General features: G+C 41.9%; 1 long non-coding RNA gene across 1 annotated transcript; it reads left to right on the top strand.

The window, feature by feature from the left end:
* Positions 1–554: 554 nt before the first annotated feature.
* LOC132866429 (uncharacterized) lies at positions 555–2,613 on the top strand. Its single transcript, XR_009650574.1, has 4 exons — positions 555–801; positions 918–1,252; positions 1,366–1,450; positions 1,729–2,613. It is a non-coding gene; the product is annotated as an uncharacterized LOC132866429 (long non-coding RNA).
* The last annotated feature ends 6,035 nt before the right edge of the window (positions 2,614–8,648 follow it).

Here is an 8,648-nt window from a genome sequence, read left to right as displayed (position 1 = left end):
TCAGCTGGGATAGGCTCCAGCTTGCCTGTGACCCTGTAGAAGGATAAAGTGGCTAGAGATAATGAGATGAGATGAATGTTGCATAGTCCATTTTAGTCAGTAGGCTACTTTTAATTGTAATATTTCATTTTTATATTTTATATTCTGGCCATGCATACATTAATCATTGCATTTATCTGTTTCAAAGATGTCAGGGAAGAAGCAAATGAGCATTCTTTCATGCTTCACTCTGAAGGGTCAGCCCCCTAAAATGGTTGCCAGGCCAGAGGAGGAGACTGTGGAAGAGGCATTGGTGGAGGCAGTACGGTAGATGTGAGAATGGAGGAGGCAGTGAAGGAGACAGCTAGGGTGTCAGTAGCAGAAGAGTCAGTGGAAGAGACCATCGAGGAGACTATAGAGGAGACAGTGGATAGCACATGAAAACCAAAAGGCTGGTGAAAATGTTTGATGAACTGCATTTTCCTTCAGATTGTAGGTTATATCAATATAAAAACTTATGGAATGGAATGTTTATAATTGAGTTATTTAATCAGTTGTTTCTGTCGCAGATCAGGAGAGCCGAGGTGAAGGTGGCCGTTGCAGTGGTGCAGCACAATGTGCCATTTGCAGTTGCAGACCATTTCAGTCCATTGTACAAGGAGTGTTTTAAAGATTCTCCCACGGCTCAGAACTTCAAGAGTGCCAGCACCAAGACAACATGCATCATCAACAAAGTAGTGGCACCACATTTTAGAAATGAATTGGTGACAAAGATGAGGGAGAATCCCTTCACACTTGTCACAGATGGCTCAAATGATACAGGTATGACTTTGACAGCTACTTTATATGTTTGTTTCCATTTCTACATGCACATGTCACACGCACTCTCACAATTTCTGTATAATGTGTAGGTTTAGTTATGCACCTTATTGTTGCAGGACTAGAGAAGATGAATCCCCTCACTGTAAGGATATTTGACACCACCAAAGTTGTCCACAGATTTCTGGATATGTGCACCACCAGTGGACAAAGCTGTGGCACAGCTGAAGTTATATATATATATTAAAAAAAAATCAATGACGTCTTGCGGGAAAATAACATGCCTTGGAGAAATTGTGTTGGTCTCTCAATTGACAATGCACCTGTAAATACAGGTGCCAAAAATTCCATTGCAGCCAGAATGCTGAAGGAAAATGACAGCGTTTACATACATGGATGCCCCTGCCATATCATTCATAACACTGCCAGACAGGCTGGGCAGAGGTTTCTGGAAGTAAGTTTAAACATGTATACTTTCCATGACCTATCTGTTAAGCCTAATGCCAAGTAAAAAAGTTTGCTGTATAGTGGTGTAATAAATCTTTGAGTTCATGTCATGTATTGCAGATATCTGGATTTGATCCAGAGGATCTGACTGTGGATGTTGGATACTGGTTTAAGGGAAGCACCAACCGTAAAGGTTACTGGGCAGGTTTGTGATTCAACCAGCTCTAGTGTTATAGTGTTATACAACAAAGTGCAAAAATGTTTAATTGGTTTTGTGACTTCCGAGTACCTGGAAATGCTGCTGCACGTTTCAGTGCGATGGTTAAGCCTGGAGACCTGTGTTATGCGCATTCTGCGGCAGTATGGGCCACTTACTAGCTATTTCAAGTCTTTAAGTTGGTTGCATATTTCATTGACACTAAAACAAGATTGTTATACAATACAAAATATGTACTTTTAAACACAACCTGTTTTTATTTACAGATGAGAAACATCCAAGGTTTAGAAGGCTGGTGGATGCATTTTCCAACCCTTTGACCGAAGTCTACCTCCTCTTCTTCCAAACGACACTGCCAGTGTTCTCTACATTGAACCTCCTCCTCCAGAGAGAAAAATCATCCATATTCCAGCTCCATGGAGAGGTAAAATGGAAGGGTTGGGCTATCTGTTTGGTTATTTTTTTTTTCATTAGCTGATATTTCCTGATACACTTAACGTCATCCATCAGTCAGTCATCCATCAGTCAGTCCCCCCAGGATTCCGCGGGCCTTTTTTGTGATTGTTGCGGGCTAAAATGTCTGATGTTGCGGGGCGGTTTCCAAAAAATTGCAATGAAAGTTGCAGTGTTTTTTAGGTTTTTGTTGCGATTACATTGCGGGAGGAAGTGAAAGTTGTGAGAAATTGTTGCGATTTTCTCTTTTTGTGATTACAATTGAGTGATATGTTAAATATTAAGTTATTACTGAAAAACTATTGATTAAAAAAAACAAAGCCACTGAGAAATGGTCCTATAAACAACTTTACCAATATAAAAGATTACCAGGACTACAAATATGCAGAAAAATAGGCTTTTCTTATCCAAATGCACCTGTTGGTTCAAAAGTTAAAGTGCATAGAACCTCACAGCACAACATGAAGTTACCTTAAAATATAATATAAATGCCTCAGCTTTCATCTCATCTCATCTCATTATCTCTAGCCGCTTTATCCTTCTACAGGGTCGCAGGCAAGCTGGAGCCTATCCCAGCTGACTATGGGCGAAAGGCGGGGTACACCCTGGACAAGTCGCCAGGTCATCACAGGGCTGACACATAGACACAGACAACCATTCACACTCATGGTCAATTTAGAGTCACCAGTTAACCTAACCTGCATGTCTTTGGACTGTGGGGGAAACCGGAGCACCCGGAGGAAACCCACGCGGACACGGGGAGAACATGCAAACTCCGCACAGAAAGGCCCTCGCCGGCCCCGGGGCTCGAACCCAGGACCTTCTTGCTGTGAGGCGACAGCGCTAACCACTACACCACCGTGCCGCCCTCCTCAGCTTTCATGTAAGAAAAAAAAAACTATTAATACTAGTACTGTGTGCAGGCAGTCTCTCCTGAAGACTAAATTAAACAATAATTATAAACTAATTAAATAAATGGCTCAGGCTTCATAGAAGGAAAAAAAACAATTTGAACAGAATCTCACAGTATGATGCTGAAGCTGCCGAAACAATGGAAAATAAAATACCATTTTGGCAAAAATGTTGGCATCCATTAATTTCTTGTATTAAGTAAAAAATAATGTAAAGTGCACACAGTCCTTCACTGTAAACATAACACACTTTCAGTAACAGAATTTAAGCCTACATGAACACTGACTCGCATACATGCTGCTTCTCTTGAACGTATACATGGAAGTAAGGCAGAAGGTAGTTTGTCGATGTCACCGCAAGACGACGCCAACGATTGGTCAAATTTGTGGGAAAGTTGCGATGATTGGATATAATTGCAGCACCGCCCTGAATTCGCGGGGATTGCTTGAATTTGCAAATCACAACATCCTGGAGGGTGTGATCAATGCGCTCTCCATGCACCTATAAAGCACAATAGAGTGCTCCGAGATGATGCTAAAAATAGTAACACTGCGGTCTGCGAGGCCATCTTGGAAGACACTCGTTCCAGAGCGCTCATAGAGTACACATCAGCTATTTACATTCACCGATTCGTTTCCGTGTTAGAGGGCTTAGAAGCACCCTCTTAGAAGCATCATACTGTGAGATTCTGTTCAAATTGTTTTTTTTTCCTTCTATGAAGCCTGAGCCATTTATTTAATTAGTTTATAATTATTGTTTAATTTAGTCTTCAGGAGAGACTGCCTGCACACAGTACTAGTATTAATAGTTTTTTTAGTTCACTTTAGACATCTGAAGTGATGGAGCACTACTGTGATAGTTTAGATAAGCAGGCACGGGAGCATTATGCTGAGAAGGTACGTTTCATTGGGAATGTAGATCCATACACTGTTAGTGAGAAGGAATGGAAGATATGAAATTATGAAACTATGAAATTCAAGACAATATTAACCTACCTGTCACAAAGTGATCAGAACAAATCCAGATACAGTCAAGTTGTCCTAAATTTGATCGGTTGATGGCAGCCAGCCACTGTCGTCTCCTCCGTTCGCTTTTCTCCTGTGCTGCAATTCCCTGGTTAGTCACGACTTTAGGGAGTCTGTGGAAGCTTTTGCCACCCTTTTCCCCCCGGCTACTACAGCCAACAATGACACACGTATTCGGCATTGTCACCCCTTTTTGCTTCGCTGAACAACAACAATGCACTGACACAGCCTGACCCAGGCGACCTTTGACTTCCAATATGGCCGCCGCTGGGTTCGCGCTGACCTCGAAGCACTCTATAGCGTAGCCTAAATGTCACCTTCAAAGGCTACATAAAGTTGTATAAACTTACCTTAACATGGAGATGCAGGCAGGATGGAGCTGATCAGAGTTGTCTCCTCACGCTGTCTCAGATAGGCAACGCACGCAATGTCAGGCCGGGTGCGCCAGTGTCGCCGTGCGGGCGTGTGTGCGTGCGGGCGCGGACTGAGACTATGGCGGCCCAGATTAGACGATGGCAGGCCGCCATAGTCTCGTCAATGTGTGGGAAACACTGAAAAGGTTGCTCTTAATTTCTTTCTTTGCTGTTTTTAACTTCCACTTTTGTCATTTCTGATTTTTGTAGATGATCAGGGCAGCCCAAGTATCACATGTAGCTATGATTTGTAATATTTAAACTCATTCCAAAGAAGCTCTACATGTTTCGCCTGGATTTTGTTCATGAAACTCCCTAAGCCTGGAGTCGGTTCTCTGGTTAATCAAATCAAGGTTTTGTGGAATAACCTCCTGGTGTTGAGTAGCAGAAAGGATTATTATAGATTCTTGGTTCACACAGAACCCGTTCTCTGCAGTTTGTAAATAATTTTTGTATATTCACTGGTGAGCTTAAGGGTTTTTTGATTAGTACAGACGCCCTGAACTCATTTTCTTGTGTTTAGTGCTGTATCAAATCAGCACTCGACCTTGCACAGAGATCCTCACAGTGACCGATCTGAGTGAATGTGAGCTTTAAGTTACACAAAACGTAATGGACATGAAAGGCAGCGTTTGTTTACAATTTATGTCTGGTGCTCTTGAGCAAAAATGTTGAATGCCAAATCTGGTTACATGGTAAAACAGGTGGATATCAGGTCCGAGTCCGAAACATACTCTATTTGATTGTCATAGTCACATGTGCAGGGCGGCACGGTGGTGTAGTGGTTAGCGCTGTCTCCTCACAGCAAGAAGGTCCAGGTTCGAGCCCCGTGGCCGGCGAGGGCCTTTCTGTGTGGAGTTTGCATGTTCTCCCCGTGTCCGCGTGGGTTTCCTCCGGGTGCTCCAGTTTCCCCCACAGTCCAAAGACATGCAGGTTAGGTTAACTGGTGACTCTAAATTGAGCATAGGTGTGAATGTGAGTGTGAATGGTTGTCTGTGTCTATGTGTCAGCCCTGTGATGACCTGGCGACTTGTCCAGGGTGTACCCCGCCTTTCGCCCGTAGTCAGCTGGGATAGGCTCCAGCTTGCCTGCGACCCTGTAGAACAGGATAAAGCAGCTAGAGATAATGAGATGAGATGAGTCACATGTGCAGGTGTGTAGAGGAACATCTTGCACTCTGTAATGGTCCACACCATTGGTCTTCCCAAGGATGATTTGATTATACTGTAGCTAATGTATGTTAAAACTCTGGTATAATGTGATGGTTCGACAGGTTAAGGCTCTAGGTTACTGATTGGATAGTTAAGGGTTTGAGCCACAGCACCACCAAGCCTTGGAAGGCACCAAACCATATATATACAAGTAGGGGGAAAATATTTGGAAATTTGTGCTTATGAATAGAGTGACTGACTTTTATATCCAGAGATGTTGGAACAAAGGTGTATGTTTTTTTTTTTAAATAAACTTGTATATTGGAGAGCTGTGAGAGTGTGTTTGGTCTAAAACACTAGCTTTAGGTTCAGCAAGTCTCCACCCAGTTGAATCTTTCAGCTTTTGCTGTATGAGTGAGTGAATGAAGCATTAACCCTATGGGTGTCTGATTCATCCCAAGTGGATCATAATGAAGCTCGAGCAAAAATAATGGATTTTTTTTTTCTTCTCAGCACCTGAGCATGGTTTATCATGCATCCACCCATGATGCTTATGATTCACAATGATCTATTGTGTCAAAGAAATTACTCAACCTGTTGAGTGTATGAACTTGTTTGGCTAGTGGTGTTAAACAGTATCGAGAAAGAAATAAGTGTATCTTGACTACATAATCTAACAGATTCAGATTTGATGAGCTTATAATTCAGTTTTGAGCTGAAATGTTGAGTGAAATTCTTCACTACCACTCCAGATACACAAACAGGTTGTGCCGTGTGTAAGATCATCCAGATTAGTGTTGATTGGTTTGAAAAAAGCCAAATGTTTCTCGATGGGCTAATCTGTGCTCATTCAGGAAGGGTTTATTTCCCTTTGAGAAAAAAAAGTGCCTGAAAGTGAATATTGTTGGATGAGTTTTGTGTGAAATTCCTGTTTTGATCAACCCTTTGAATTGAATTTTTTTTTAATGATGCTTGTAATATGTTCGTGACTCCAGGTGCTATAGAGAATACAGCTCTGCTTGAAGGAATTGGATGATTAAATGACCCTATGATCACAGCTTGTGTTTAAAAGCACCTGTATTCATAACGTACCTAGAACTCGGATATCTGAAAACCAGGAAAAGAAAGAAACATGCAATCTCCTGAGTAAATTTCAGTGTATATTGGTTTTAAAAGTGTGATCATTTCTGTTTTTATTTTTTTTTCCATTTTGTTTTCTTGAACTTTGGCTTTTAGTATAAAGTTGCCACAACTGTATAATGTGCCCTGCACCGCCAAAAGCAAAATCTGGCTTGAGCATTGCTGTATAACTGCCTCATTTATGTCGGGGGGGAATAAAGGAATTGGTGTTTTAACATTTGTAACTGAGTTTCATGTGCTTTTATTGAGGTTTATTATAAGCAATTTTTGAAATCTATTCACTACAAAGCCAAGCAGATTACTTTTTTTTTTTGTTAAACAGCAGAATATGCAAAACTAGTAGGTGATTTTCAATTAAATACAAGAAGTGATGTAATCATTTTTCTAGTTAACCCTTTTGTAGTATGTCCATCTCTGAGGTGTTTTACAGGAGCATTTATAGTTAACTATCTGCAGTTTGAACCTTTTATTTGCCTCACCAACTTGAACATTATGCAGTTATTTGTAAACACGTTACGTACAATAAAAAAAAATAAAATCTACAACCCCAAATCAGAAGTTGAGACAGAATGAACCCAAGATATTTCATGTTTTGTTGGTCAACTTCATTTCCTTTGTTAATATCCATCCATCTGCAACACATTCCAAAAAAGTTGGGATGACGGGGGGGAATTTGGGGTGAGTAATGAGGTAAAGAAATTAAATGATGTGATGTCAACAGGTGACTGTAATCATGATTTGGTACAAAATCAGTATCCAGGAAAGGCAGAGTCTTTGAGGAGTAAAGATGGACTAAGGATCTCCAGTGTATCAACAAATGTGTGAGAAAATTATTGAAATGTTTAAAAACAATGTTCCTCAAAGAAAGATAGGAAGGGGTTTGAATATTTCACCCTCTACAGTGCATATCATTAAATGATTCAAGGAATCTGGAGGAGTTTCAGTGCGCAAAGGGCTCAAGCCTAATCTGAACCCCGTGATCTCTGATCCCTCACTGCATCAAGAACCATCATTCATCTAGAGCTGATAGAACCACATGGGCTCGGGATTACTTTAACAAACCTTTGTCAAGCTACAATACAGAGTTACAGTCACAAACACCAGTTAAAACTTTACTGTGCAGAAAGGAAGCCTTATGTTAATTGTGTCCAGAAGCGCTGTCAACTGCCCCTTTTCCACCAAAGCAGTTCCAGGGCTGGTTCAGGGCCAGTGCTTAGTTTGGAACCGGGTTTTCTGTTTCCACTGACAAAGAACTGGCTCTGGAGCCAGAAAAACCGGTTCCAGGCTAGCACCAACTTTCTGCTGGGCCAGAGGAAAGAACCGCTTATGTCAGCGGGAGGGCGGAGTTGTTAAGACCAACAACAATAATAAGACCGCGAAAGATTGCCATTTTTAAGCGACGAGAAGCCGCAGCTGTACAAACGATTAGTCATCCATTATTATTATTGTTGTTGCTGCTGCTTCTTCCGTGTTGTTTTTGCTTCGATATTCGCGCCAAGGTTTATGCAAACGTAGCGACGTAACTGACATATACAGCGACGTAATGACGTATACAAGATGTAACTGACGTATACAGCGACGTAATGACGTGGCTTCCCTGAGCACCGTGAGCGATGGAAAAGCAAACTGGTTCTCAGCTGGCTCGCAAGTTGAACGAGTTGTGAACCAGCACCAGCACTGGCCCCGAACCAGCCCTGGAACTGATTTGGTGGAAAAGAGGCAAACTTCCCTGGGCTTGGAGGTGTCTGGGATAGACCATCACACAGTGGAAATGTGTATTGTGGTCAGACGAATCAGTATTCCAGGTCTTTTTTGGAAGAAATGGATGCCTTGTGCTCTGAAGATGAAAAGGCTATTACCAGGAACAAGTCCAAAAGCCAGGGTGTGTCATGGTATGGGGTTGGGTCAGTGCCCTCAGCAAAGGTACCTTACACTTCTGTGATGGAGCGTTAATGTAGAAAAGTACACTGAGATTTTGGAGCAGCATCTGCTGCCTTCAAGCTGACGTCTTTTCCAGAGAGATTTCGACAAGACAATGCAAAACCACATTCTGCTCACATTACAAAGGCGTGGCTGTGGAAGAAGAGGGCGT

Source organism: Neoarius graeffei, chromosome 18 (assembly GCF_027579695.1).
Source record: "Neoarius graeffei isolate fNeoGra1 chromosome 18, fNeoGra1.pri, whole genome shotgun sequence".
Taxonomy (NCBI): Eukaryota; Metazoa; Chordata; class Actinopteri; order Siluriformes; family Ariidae; genus Neoarius; species Neoarius graeffei.
The sequence above is the reverse complement of the archived record's forward strand: the minus strand, read 5'-3'. Positions and strand labels throughout refer to the sequence as shown.